We start from the raw sequence: 13301 nt of genomic DNA on the forward strand, positions 1-13301 counted from the left end.
GTTCATTCCTACATTTTGGCTGTAGGAGACATTAGAGTTTGCAGTGAAGGTACCATGAGAGATTAGCATCTCCCAAGTGGCAGATGCTAAAATGAAACTGCAGACTGGTAAAGGTTTGGATTAAAAAAAAAAATGTATGTATGAAGGGCAGCTGTGGCAAGAGGAAGCCGAGTTTAACTACCAACCCAGTACTCTTCAGTTAGAGATAATTACCAGCATGGGGACATTCAGAGATATGCCAAAGATAGACTGTACAAAGTCATGAAATTAGTGTTCGGTAAGTATGGAAAAGTGGTTAAATGGAGGATAATGTTGATGTGCATAGTTATTTAAAAAAAAGAAGAAAGAAAGAAAGGACATTTTGCATACAGTTGTCCTGGGGAGGAAGATTCTCTTTATAATATTCATCAAGAGCATGTTATATGCTATAAGGTAATGTTGTATATTATAGCAAACAAAAGGGGAAATGAAAGAATTAAGCTAGGAACGTCTGCTCAGAAAAAAGCAGGGGAAATATCTGGGGGTCTAAGAGAAGGCAAGAACATGGAGTAGGCATTTCAAGAGCAGTAGGGGAATAAAGCAGTTGCTACTCGAGAGGAAAAAGAGAGAGAGAGAGAGAGAAAGAAGGAAAAGAGTTAATGGTAAAAGATAATTTGACCATCAAAAAACCTTTAAGGATTGATGGACTTGCTCCAAATCTGGATAAAGCAGAACTTAAAGTTACAATATGTAATAAGAATAACTTCAGGCCTCAGAAGATTGAAGAAGATTGATTATATAGCACTCTGAAATGAAAGGCATATATGCATATGTACACAGAAACTCTGTGTGTGTGTGTGTGTGTGTGTGTGTGTGTGTGTGGTAAAAAGAAGCAAAATGGAAAATGAAGGAAGAAGACTTGTAGATCTTCAGTAAAGAAAGCTGGAGGATTATTGACTAGCATGTGGATAATCTAAAATGTGATTAGAAAAGAGATGGTTTAATGCCATGGTGACAGCGCTGAAGAATTTCATTGTTATCAGACTTCAACATTCCAGAAGTGAGTGACGTGATGGCATTTTTAGAGAAGAAGCTTTTCCTAGTTTAATGGTCTCAGCTGAATTCCTTCTGTAGACTGCTTGAACTGACTCTGTCCCCTGTAATGTTGGCTTATGGGAGACTATTAGAATGTCAAGTCTGATTAAATAAAGAGGCTTAGCAATCATTTTGAAAATGTATTTCATTTCTAATAAAAATGACTCAACTAATTACCCAAGAACAGCGTTGCTATGGGACAAAAACTGATACTGCACACACACGCACACACACACACAGAAAAACAGATGCAAAATTCCATCCCTGGGCCAACCAATATTAATAGTTACTCAACAAGAGATTTTTATCTTCAATTACATTAATGTGAATATGTATTTATATGTACATTTTAAAATAAGGTCCTATATGGTTGCATCATGCCTTCCTGCCAGTGCATATACATACGAGGTCTGACAATTAAGTCCACAAACTTGTTGCAACAATGTTGCTAAACTTTTTTGATATCAGAGGGATTGTTCATTATGAATTTTTACCAACTGGACAAACAGTTAACCTAGTTTACTATTTGGAAGTGCTGGAAAGGCTGTGTGAAAACATGAGGTGACCTGAACTTTTCTCCAACAATTCATGGCTCTTGCATCACAACAATGCATCAGCTCACACGGTACTGTCTGTGAGGGAATTTTCAGCCCATAAACAAATAACTGTATTGGAACACCCTCCCTACTCACCTGATCTGGCCCCCAATGACTTATTTTTTACCAGAAGATAAAGAAATATTGAAAGGAAGACATTTTAATGACATTCAGGACATCAAGGGTAATAACGAGGACAGCTCTGATGGCCATTCCAGAAAAAGAGTTCCAAAATTTCTTTGAAGGGTGGACTAGGTGCTGGCATCAGTGCATAGCCTCCTAAGAAATGTACTTTGAAGGTGGTCATAGTGATATTCAGCAATGAGGTATGTAGCACTTTTTCTAGGATGAGTTCTCAAATTTAATTTTCTTAGTGATGACAGGATATCATATTATTGAAAGGTCAAAGGAAAGAAAACTAGAGATTACTGGTATTATTAAACAGGAAAGACTGGTATAATAACAGAGTTCTTGCTACATAAAATACAGAGACACCCTATAGAGGGACAAATGGAGCCCCATTTTATTAAGCAATATTATGGTGGATCAGTTAAGTTTATATTAAGACTTTGAAACAGGAAAACCATAATTTTCTTTTCAATAACAGACAATGATAAAGCTCTTATCCCTTAAGTTACTGCAAAATCTTTATGACCCAATATTCCCTGCTCAGTTTTCAGGTAGAAAGGAATCAAAATGACACATGACAGAGATATGTAATATTTTAATGTAGTTCTAAATTAAATTTAAAAAACAGAAGAATTAGCATTTAAGGTACAAAGTGAAATGGGTGTTTAGTCTGAATTAATTAAAAGGACAAAGATGAAATAATAAAGACAATAAAAAACACAAGGGAGAAGTAAAAATATAACCTATACAAGAAATTGTAGGAAGAGCCATTAAACCAACAAGAACAGCAACAAAAAAATATTTACATGGAAAATATAAGGAAGTTCCAAAGATAAATTAGAGTGAATATAATGAGGAATCATAAATAGTTGTTTTGCAAAATAAAGTGATCTAAGCCAAGTGGTTCAAGGTGTGGTGGTAATTCGTAGCCATAACCAAGACAGTCATAAAAATAATAGTAGATATTTAGTGAGCAATTGTGGTGTCAAGTCCACAGCACTTTATATTTTTTCTCATTTAAACTTTGAGAATAATAAAAAGGTAGTTCTCTGTTGAAGAGGCAAGATTTTATAGAAATGGGCAAAAGGCAAAGAACAGAAAAGATAAAGGAGCATAAAGGCACTGGGACAAAGGTGAAGACCTGAACTTAATAAATGAAAGTAGAGCAAGTTAAATGCCATGAAATGTCCAAGTAAATCAATACCCACAAACTAGAAGCTGCTAAGTTTGGTGATGAGGGTATGAAAATACTCATCAAGAAGCTACAGGAAACAAAACTAAGCAAAGCAGAGCTACCACACAGAACGTTTTGTAAAAACCCGACAAGTCCTGATTAAAACCAATGTAGGAAAACATGGCAGTTACCAAAAGAAGCATGTAAGGGTAAAGTACCTCCTACTAAGGGAATGTATTATAGGAAAAGATTTGGGAGCCAGATGGCTGAGATTACTAACTACAGAAGTCACAAGAAAGGACCTGGAAGAAGCAGATAAGATGGAGGTTTAAATAAAAATTCACTGGGTATTATTAGAAGGATATTCAAAAGTCCTAATCATGGGGATAAAGTCTTTCTGGGAGAGCAGAAATGCCGAAGCCTATAAATGAGTAAAGGAGACAGGAGGATGTGCCAAGTGGCAAAAGCCACATTATAGAAAAGATGGGTAAACCACATCATAGAAAAGAGGAGGAAGAAAAACTTGAAGGATAAAGAAAATGTAAGAAATTGATTTTCAAAACCATGCAAGTTGTTGGTTGGGAAAGAGTAATAAATGCATACGTAAGTAGTAATTTTAAATGTTATCTATAACAGTGAATATATAAAGATAAAATATTGCATATAGAAAATAAACATCAAAACACAAATGCTATTTCATTTGCTAATTTCTGGAATATGAGTAAATGGGATCCACTAGACTCAAGGTATTGAAGATACAAGTGTTATTCCAATGGCTTCTCTGTAACAGTGTCAAATTAAGAGACCACAGAGACTTTATTTATATATATCTACATATATATACATATACACATATATATATACTGTATATATATATATATATGTATATACAGTATATATATATACACATATCTATCTATATATAGATATAGATATACATAAACACAGTCAACACCCATCACTATTCAGCTTCAGGAGGGGTGGTAGATTGGGGGAGGAGGATTGTCACTTTGTGAGGGGTGACAATATTTGTAACTCTCAATATTTGTAACTCTCTATTACATTGTTTTGTACACCTGAAACAAATAATAATAATAAAAAGAAGACTACAGGGAGACTTACAAATTGCTTCTCTCTGGTCAGTTCCCCTTGGGGCACAAAGCACCCAAAATGGAATGACCGCCTTCTATTCTGCTAGTGTAACAACTCAGTGCTCTCCATGTGTGGTTTGTTCTTTCTCAATAAGGGAATCGCAACACTACATATTTTCGTGCTTTCCACCAATAAAGACAGTGAGCCTTCACGGTTACCATAAATCCTGTAAAAATGATGAAAGTTTCCCTTTTGTCCTCAGTGCAGAGAGTGTGCCGATCACCATCTAATAATTCTTCATTCTTTCTCAGTAATCCTTATACTTTGCCTCTCTAAACTCAGCAATTTGGACTTCCAATATCTTTTGTGTCTCTTCTGCTGTGAAAATGTTTAAAAGAGACAACTAACAAGATGAGGTCTTTTCAGTGTAAATTTGGATGACTTTGCAGGAATGATAAAAATTAGTATTACCTAGAACTCAAAACCCTTGGTACACAAATATCACTGAGGTTGCAAATGTAGAATTGATACTGGTGTCTAGCCTCAGCTCACCTACTGCCTGACAACGGGCACTTAGCCTCCCTGTGCAGTTTCTTTGTCTGTAAATTGGGAGTATTAACTTCTATATCTACCCATCTCTTGGGATATTTTGAGAATTAGATAATGGACTTTCACTTTGAGCTATTTGGAAAAACCGATGCTACATAAACTTAAGGAAGTGTTGTTTTATAACCTTGTACTTTGCAACGTAACTAGGTATTTGAGAGTCTATACTCAGTCAATTATGTACTCTTTATATAGCATCTATCATATAAGTGTTCGCTAAGTACCTGTTTTTGCCATTTACTTCATTAATACTTAATAACATGGAATCTGGATTATTATCTTATTACAGGTTACTTTATTTTGAAACACGAAGTAGATGATATGAATCTGTATGCAGCCAAAATATTTTCTTATTCTTCCTTTTTCTTAAATAGTAATTTCATCATGTTTGCTGTGATCAAAGGACTTATATTTCCTACAAATTTCATTAAATTGAGATTTTAAAAGATGCTTTATTATAGCCCCAAGACTTTCTTTCCAAACTCTACCCTCCTGTTAAGGCAATATCATTCTGTTTCCCATGTATTCTGTGATAATTCTGGCTTCTCAACCTTTCTTCATGACATTGACTCTTCCTTTCATTATCCTTTCTGCCTTTTCAATTTTGTATCCTTTAAAATCCTTGAAGAACTGATGCAGTGAAAGACTGTACTTGTATATATGTTATACACATGTATATAAGTAAGAATGTATATGTGTATATATGTTTATATGTGATATTTTATACTCAAAGCTAATAATAAAATGCTTATTTGTATACATTTTAAACTTCTCTATAAAATCCAAAGCTTTTATTTTTATGATATTGTTTTCTTAAGTGTTCAAATTCTGTCCCACCCTGCTTTGTCATTCCGTCTGATGTGAAGCCCCTGCTTTACAATCGGCACCTCTGGGGAACCTCTAGAGTAAGGAAGAAGAAGAGAAATTGATAGGTTTAATATCTACTAGCTAAATGACAGATTTTCCTAATTCTTCTTTTCTCAGAACCCTGAAGAGAGTGAAAATCTGTTTCTGATGGAGGAATTACTGCTTGTACATGGATCCTCCTATTTCTTCCCTTGTAATTCCCAGAGTTTTTAAAACTCTGTTTTTTGTTGTTGAAACCAATTTTTAAAAAGTGTTTAAGATGAAAGCAAAGTGAAAAAAAAAAACGATGTTTATTATAGGTAACATCTTCATTTTGATGAATGATTATAAAATCATTCATTAATTTATTCAAAAGATATTTATTGAATATAGGCATGGTGTAAGAAACTAAATAGCTTATATATTTTGAGTCCTCATTAATATACATTAAACATATTTTTATTAAAATGCTAATGTAGATTTTTAAATAAAAATAAAAATAAAAATTTAAATGACTATAACTATAGTAGAGAAAAATCAAGAGTAATGATGTAGGACTGGCCTGGTGCCTTGGGTGGTTGGAGCTCCATGCTCCTAACTCTGAAGGCTGCCAGTTTGATTCCCACATTCAGTGGGCTCTCAACCACAAGGTTGCCGGTTCGACTCCTGCAAGTGATGGTGGGCTGCGCCCCCTGCAACTAGCAATGGCAACTGGACCTGGAGCTGAGCTGCGCCCTCCACAACTAAGACTGAAAGGACAACAACTTGACTTGGAAAAAAAGTCCTGGAAGTACACACTGTTTCCCAACAAAGTCCTGTTCCCCTTCCCCAATTAAAAAAAAAAAAAAAAAAAAAACTTAAAGAAAAAAAAAAGATTAATGGTGCATTCAGAACAGCATTGTAAAAAAATCTACAATAGTTGACCATAAAATTATTTTTTAGGATTTTCTTAAATATTGTAGATACTTTCTTTCCTTTCCAATACACAGATAGAAAAGTTGTAAAGGATAAAAAATATTAACCCACAAAAGGTAAAAAGAATGAGGAATTAAGAGAGGAAAGATGTAAATAAATTTATCATAGTGGTGTTCATTGATGTAGCAAAGAAAAGAAAGCTGTATCTGAAGTAAAGAACTTCCACAGGAAAAGAATAAATTTATGACTTAAAGGGTCATTATTTGGAAACAGGAAATACCAAAAGAGATCGTAAGAATGGCAGGATTGGTTGAAAGTCTGTGCATAGAGGAGGGAAACTTAGGCTAAGAACTCCGGGTCTCCTCCCTTACTCTATACAGTGAGGAAACTACCTCTTCTGACCACTCCTCCTCTCCCTGCCGAACACTCTCAAACTCTGAACCAGGAAGCTTTGGGTTAAATAGAAGACTGTGCTGATATCAGGTCTGAAACCACAATGATTAGTGAAGAAACTATGAATGATGGACTTTCAGCCTTGTGAGGCAGCATATATACCCTCCATCCTTTCCTTCACACCTCCAACCTGCACTCTAAGTAGATGATTCATTGATTCTTCTCTAGTATCCAAAAGGCCCTTCCTCCAACCCTACTCCTTACCCAAAAGAAAGATTTCCAAATATTGATATGCCTTGATTTCCAATATAAATATATAATCAAGGGACTCCAATCACTTGAGGAAGGCCTTTAGTTTGAAAGGAATGGATCAAAACAAATGAACATCAAAAACAGAAAAGACAGAGTGAAGAATTCAAAAAATTTTAAGAAACTACAAAACAATAACATCTATGGTGAATTAAGGAATATATTCTATTTGTAAAAATAGAATGTAATACCACAAAAAGAATGATAGAGCAATAAAGTATACATAAAATACTTCACAGTGATATAACAATAACAGTCTACATTAAAAATTCCAATGGGATTTGGAAGACTGAGCCAAAGAAATATCCCCTAGACAGTGTGTGGCAGGGATGGAAGAGACATAAAAATATGCAATAGGAGAAAAAAGGAAACATTTGGCTCAATCAGGAGGTCCAACATTCAAATGGCAAGTGTTCAAGAAAGTACAGAGAAAACGGAGGGGAGGGAATTGAAGAGCATGAATCCCCAGAATAAAGGAGACTAATGAATTATCAGCCCAAAGCATGGAAGAAAATCAAGGCACATTCTTGTAAAAATTTAGAAAACAAGGTACAAAGAGTTGTTCCTAAGTGTTTTCAGAGGTGGGAAGCAGGATAGATGCAGAGAGATAAAACTGTAATCTCATTGGCATTGTCAGTAGCAATACCAATAGCTAAAAGAAGGAGAAGCAATATCCTAAAATTCTGAAAGAAAATGGTTTTTAACCTAAAATCCTATGCATAGCTAAACTATCATTGAAGTAGGTGAGATTAAAGACAAACTACAAAATAATCTTGAAAAGAAACCTTCCATGACCTTTTTCTGAGAAATTACTGACACATGCACTATAGTAAAACGATCAAGTAATCCCAGAGTGAGGCAGACACAGGATTCAGGAAAGAGATGATTTAATACAGGAGAATGGTACATCAAGTCCAGGGTTACAGATGTGTGCCACACCGAGAAAGAATCAGTCTAAGTTAGAGCAGGAGGACAGATGAATGCAGAAAATGATGCATATGAAAAACCACTAGTACCAATACAGTATTTGATGAGTGAGTATTTGGAAAAAATTACTACTATTTGGTATGCGTGTTGGAACAATTAGAAAATATGGTTTTCCATAAACATATAGAAAGTTAAGCAAACAAAAATAAATCTATTGTTAATTCCAGTGGGAAAATGTGTACAGGAGAGGATTGGAAACAAGATGAACAATAATTGCATTCATATAATAAAGCTAGACTAGGAAATTATTTCAAAATATGGTATGACAAGTTCGTGAGAATAGGGGAAAGAAAAGGGAATGGAGCTAGTGCTAAAAGAGGTAAATCCTCAATACCTAAAAGAAACCAGTAATATATAAAGTGTACAGTTGAAAAATCAGCACTATAGACATTACTGAATATTGAGATAAATACCTAAACAAAGCTTAAAAAGTTGAAATAGGGAAATCTAATGAAAAGACGTCATCAAAATGGCGGCATGAGGTGAGCCTCTGGAAGTTTCCCTGGGAATTTACAACAAATTGAAAAACTATAACTCCACAAAGGACTCCCTGCACAACAGACAGGCAAGACGAAGAGGCCCACTACTGAATTCACCTAAAGGTGGGCGAATCGCACAAGTGGGGGAGGAGGGAAGGGAAAAGCGCGGAGACGGAGCCGCGCGGGGGGAGGACGCAGACCTGGCTCAGTGCCCCGAGCTCGCTGCATCCCGGAGCTACCGCAGCTGCGGGCGGGGGAAGGACTCGGACTGCTCGGGCTCCGCTTATGGCCCACAGGGCTGAGGGGGCAGCATATAACACGGCTGAACCCAACGCTCACGGCAGAGACCTCGGAGCAAAGACTGAGGGAAGAAGGCTGAAAACGGTGCTTTAAGCCCTCACTGCTGAGCAGAGAACGGAAGCCTTAGGCCCTGAGACTGGCTGCCCCCTCCCTACCCTCCCAAAGCTCGCCCTGCCCTCACCTGCTCGGTCCTAGAAGCGGAACAGTAGCGGTGTCAGATCAAAAGAACAGAATATTTGCTGTTCTGACAACTGTGGACCGCTGACACAGATTCGCAGCCCAACTAGTTCCGGCAAAGGAGAGGGATCTGTGGAAGCAGGACTGGCTGTGGTGGTGGTCGCCACCATTGCTCTGGGCCACCTCTCACAACACACCCCGCCCCTGTCCCCACCTATCTGGGCGGATCCCTGCACTAATAAACAGAACTGCTGAAACATATGGGCTCTGAATCTGGTGCAGGAAGAGCTTTGCAACTTCAAAAGCTCTCCGCATACCCACACGGACACTGCGCCCTGTGACCCAGGCGAACTATTAACAGAGGAGAAGCCCATCTCCCAGGGAATCCCCCCAATTGTGTGAGAAGCTGGAATAGTGCAGAGAAAACATAGCACTACTGTGTGAGAGAGAGAAAAAGGCTGCAGTTGGAGAGAAAATAAAACATTCTACAAACACGTACTGGAAAACAAAAGAAAGACCTCTTCCTATCAACCTGTTGCAGAACCCACTCCTGTAGATGTCTAGGAAGAGAAATAATAAATCATTAATTGCCATGAATAACCAAGGCAACAAGACAGCTCAGAAAGACAGTGAAAAGTCTCCAGAAAATGAACTTAAAGATATGGAATTATGTGACTTAAATGACAGAGAATTCAAGATTGCAGTTCTGAAAAAACTCAACAAGATGCAAGAAAACACAGAAAGGCAGTTTAATGAATTCAGAAACACAATCAAAGAACAACATGAACATTTTACCAAAGAGATTGAAATTTTAAAAAAGAACCAAACAGAATTTCTGGAGATTAAGAACTCAATGGAAGAAATTAAGAATGAAATAGGCAGCTTAGGTAGTAGAGTTGACCAGATGGAGGAAAGAATCAGTGACGTTGAAGATAGAAACCTGGAAATGACACGGATGGGAGAAGAAAGAGACTTGAGACTTAAAAGAAATGAAAGAACTCTACAAGAATTTTCTGACTCCATCAGAAAGAGCAATATAAGAATAATGGGCATACCAGAGGAGAGGAGAGAGAAGGGAACAGAGAGTATATTCAAATAAATAGTCAAAGAGAACTTCCCAAACTTGTGGAAAGAACTGGATCCTCGAATCCAAGAAGCAAATAGAACACCTAATTACCTCAACCCCAACAGGCCTTCCCCAAGGCACATTGTATTAAAGCTGTCAAAAATCAACGACAAAGAAAGAATCCTCAAGACAGCCAGGGAAAAGAATACGGTAACCTACAAAAGAAAGCCCATTAGATTACATCAGATTTCTCAGCAGAAACTCTACAAGCCAGGAGGCAGTGGAACCAAATATTCAAACAATTGAAAGAGAGAAATTATGAGCCAAGAATAATATACCCACAAAGATATCCTTTAGATATGAAGGAGGAATAAAGAACTTTCCAGACATACAGAAGCTGAGAGAATTTTCTAATACACGACCTGCACTACAAGAGATACTAAAGGAGGCTATTCGACCACCTTCAACAGGGACAATTTGTGGCAACCAAAACATAAAAAGGGGGAGAGTAAAAGCCTGAACCAGAATATGGGAATGGAGAAAGTAGGCATGCTGAAGAAAATGGAATACTCTAAATATCAAACTTTCTTTCACATAAACTTAAGGGTAACCACTCAAAAAAAATCCAGAACTGAAATATATACTGTAACAAAGGGAAACATCGTAGAACACCACACAGAAATAATAGACAACAAAAAGGCAAAGAAACAATGGAGACACAGTCTTACCAGAAAACTAAAGATAGAAAGGAAATCCTCCCATATCAATAATCACCCTAAATGTAAATGGACTGAACTCACCAATAAAAAGGCACAGAGTAGCAGATTAGATCAAAAAACTAAATCCAACCATATGCTGTCTTTAAGAGACGCATCTTAGCTACAAGGACAAGCATAGACTCAAAGTGAAAAGGTGGAAATTGACACTCCAAGCAAATGGTATCCAGAGAAAATCAGTGTAGCTATACTGATATCAGATGAAATAGACTTCAGGGTGAAAAAAGTAACAAGAGACAAAGATGGACATTTCATAATGGTAAAGGGGACTATACAACAAGAAGACATAACAGTCATCAATATTTATGCCTCCAATCAAGGAGCACCGAAATACACCAAGCAACTACTAACAGAAGTAAAGAGAGAAATTGACCAAAACACAATTATACTAGGGACCTGAATACATCATTGACAGCTATGGATAGGTCATCCAAACAGAAAATAAATAATGAAATAGCAGCCCTAAATGACACATTAGATGAAATGGACATAATTGACATATATAGAGCACTTCATCCTAAAACATCAGAATATACATATTTTTCTACATGGAACATTCTCAAGGATAGACCATATATTGGGACATAAAACTCACCTCAGCAAATTTAAGAAGATTGAAATCATACCAAGCATATTCTCTGATCACAAGATTTTGAAATTGGATATCAACTGCAAAAAGAAAGCAGGAAAAAACACAAACACATGGAGATTAAACAACATACTTTTAAAGAACGACCAGGTCAAAGAAGAAATTAGAGGAGAGATCAAAAGATACATAGAAACAAATGAGAATGAAAATACATCCTACAAAAATTTTTGGGATGCAGCAAAAGCAGTTTTAAGAGGGAAATTTATATTATTACAGGCATATCTCAACAAGAAAAATCCCAAATAAACAACCTCACGTTACATCTTAAAGAACTAGAAAAAGAAGAACAAGTGAAACCCAAGGTCAGCAGAAGAAAGGAAATAACAAAAATCCGAGCAGAACTAAATGAAACAGAGAACAAAAAGACAATAGAAAAAATTAATGTGACAAAGAGCTGGTTCTTTGAAAAAATTAACAAAACTGACAAACCCTTGGCTAGACTCACTAAGATAAAAAGACAGAAGACACTAATTAACAAAATCAGAAACGAAAAAGGGGAAGTTATTACGGACACCACAGAAATACAATGGATCATCCAAGAATACTATGAAGGACTATATGCCACCAAATTCAATAACCCAGGAGAAATGGAAAAGTTCTTAGAAACATATAGCCTTCCAAGGCTGAACCATGAAGATCTGGAAAATCTGAACAGACCAATCACCAGTAACGAAATTGAATCAGTCATCCAAAACCTTCCCAAAAGCAAAAGTCCGGGACCAGATGGCTTCACTAGTGAATTCTTCCAAACCTTCAAAGAGGATCTAATACCAATCCTGCTCAAACTCTTCCAAAAAATTGAAGAAGAGACAGTACTCTCTAACTCATTTTATGAGGCCAACATTACCCTGATACCAAAACCTGGTAAGGACAACACAAAAAAAGAGAACTACAGACCAATATCTCTGATGAATACAGATGCAAAAATCCTAAACAAAATTCTAGCAAATCGAATACAACAATGCATTAAAAAGATTATTCATCACGACCAAGTGGGGTTCATCTCAGGGGCACAAGGATGGTTCAACATATGCAAATCCATCAATGTGATACATCACATAAACGAAATAAAGGACAAAAATCATATGATTATATCAATTGATGCAGAAAAAGCATTTGACAAGACACAACATCCATTTATGATTAAAACATTTAATAAAATAGGTATAGAAGGAAAATACCTTAACATAATAAAGGCCATATATGACAAACCCTCAGCTAATCTCATAATTAACAGTGAAAAACTGGAGTCCTTTGCTCTACATTCAGGAACACGACAGGGCTGTCCCCTATCACCTCTGCGTTTCAACATAGTGTTGGAAGTCTTTGCCAGAGCAATCAGGCCAGAGAAAGAAATAAAAGGCATCCACATTGGGAATGAAGAAGTTAAATTGTCACTCTTTGCAGATGACATGATGCTATATCTTTAGAAAACCCTAAAGATTCCACCAAAAAGCTGTTAGAAACAATCAACGAATACAGTAAAGTTGCCGGCTACAAAATCAATGTACAAAAGTCCATTGCATTCCTATATGCTAACAATGAAATCTCAGAAAAAGAAATAAATAAATAATTCCTTTTGCAATTGCAGCAAAAACAATAAAATACTTAGGAATAAACTTAACCAAGAATGTGAAAGACCTATATGCTGAAAACTATAAGACATTTTTAAAAGAAATTGAAGAAGACACAAAGAAATGGAAAGACATTCCATGCTCATGGATTGGAAGAAT

The sequence above is a fragment of the Rhinolophus ferrumequinum genome, chromosome 2 (assembly GCF_004115265.2).
Source record: "Rhinolophus ferrumequinum isolate MPI-CBG mRhiFer1 chromosome 2, mRhiFer1_v1.p, whole genome shotgun sequence".
In the NCBI taxonomy this organism is placed as follows: Eukaryota; Metazoa; Chordata; class Mammalia; order Chiroptera; family Rhinolophidae; genus Rhinolophus; species Rhinolophus ferrumequinum.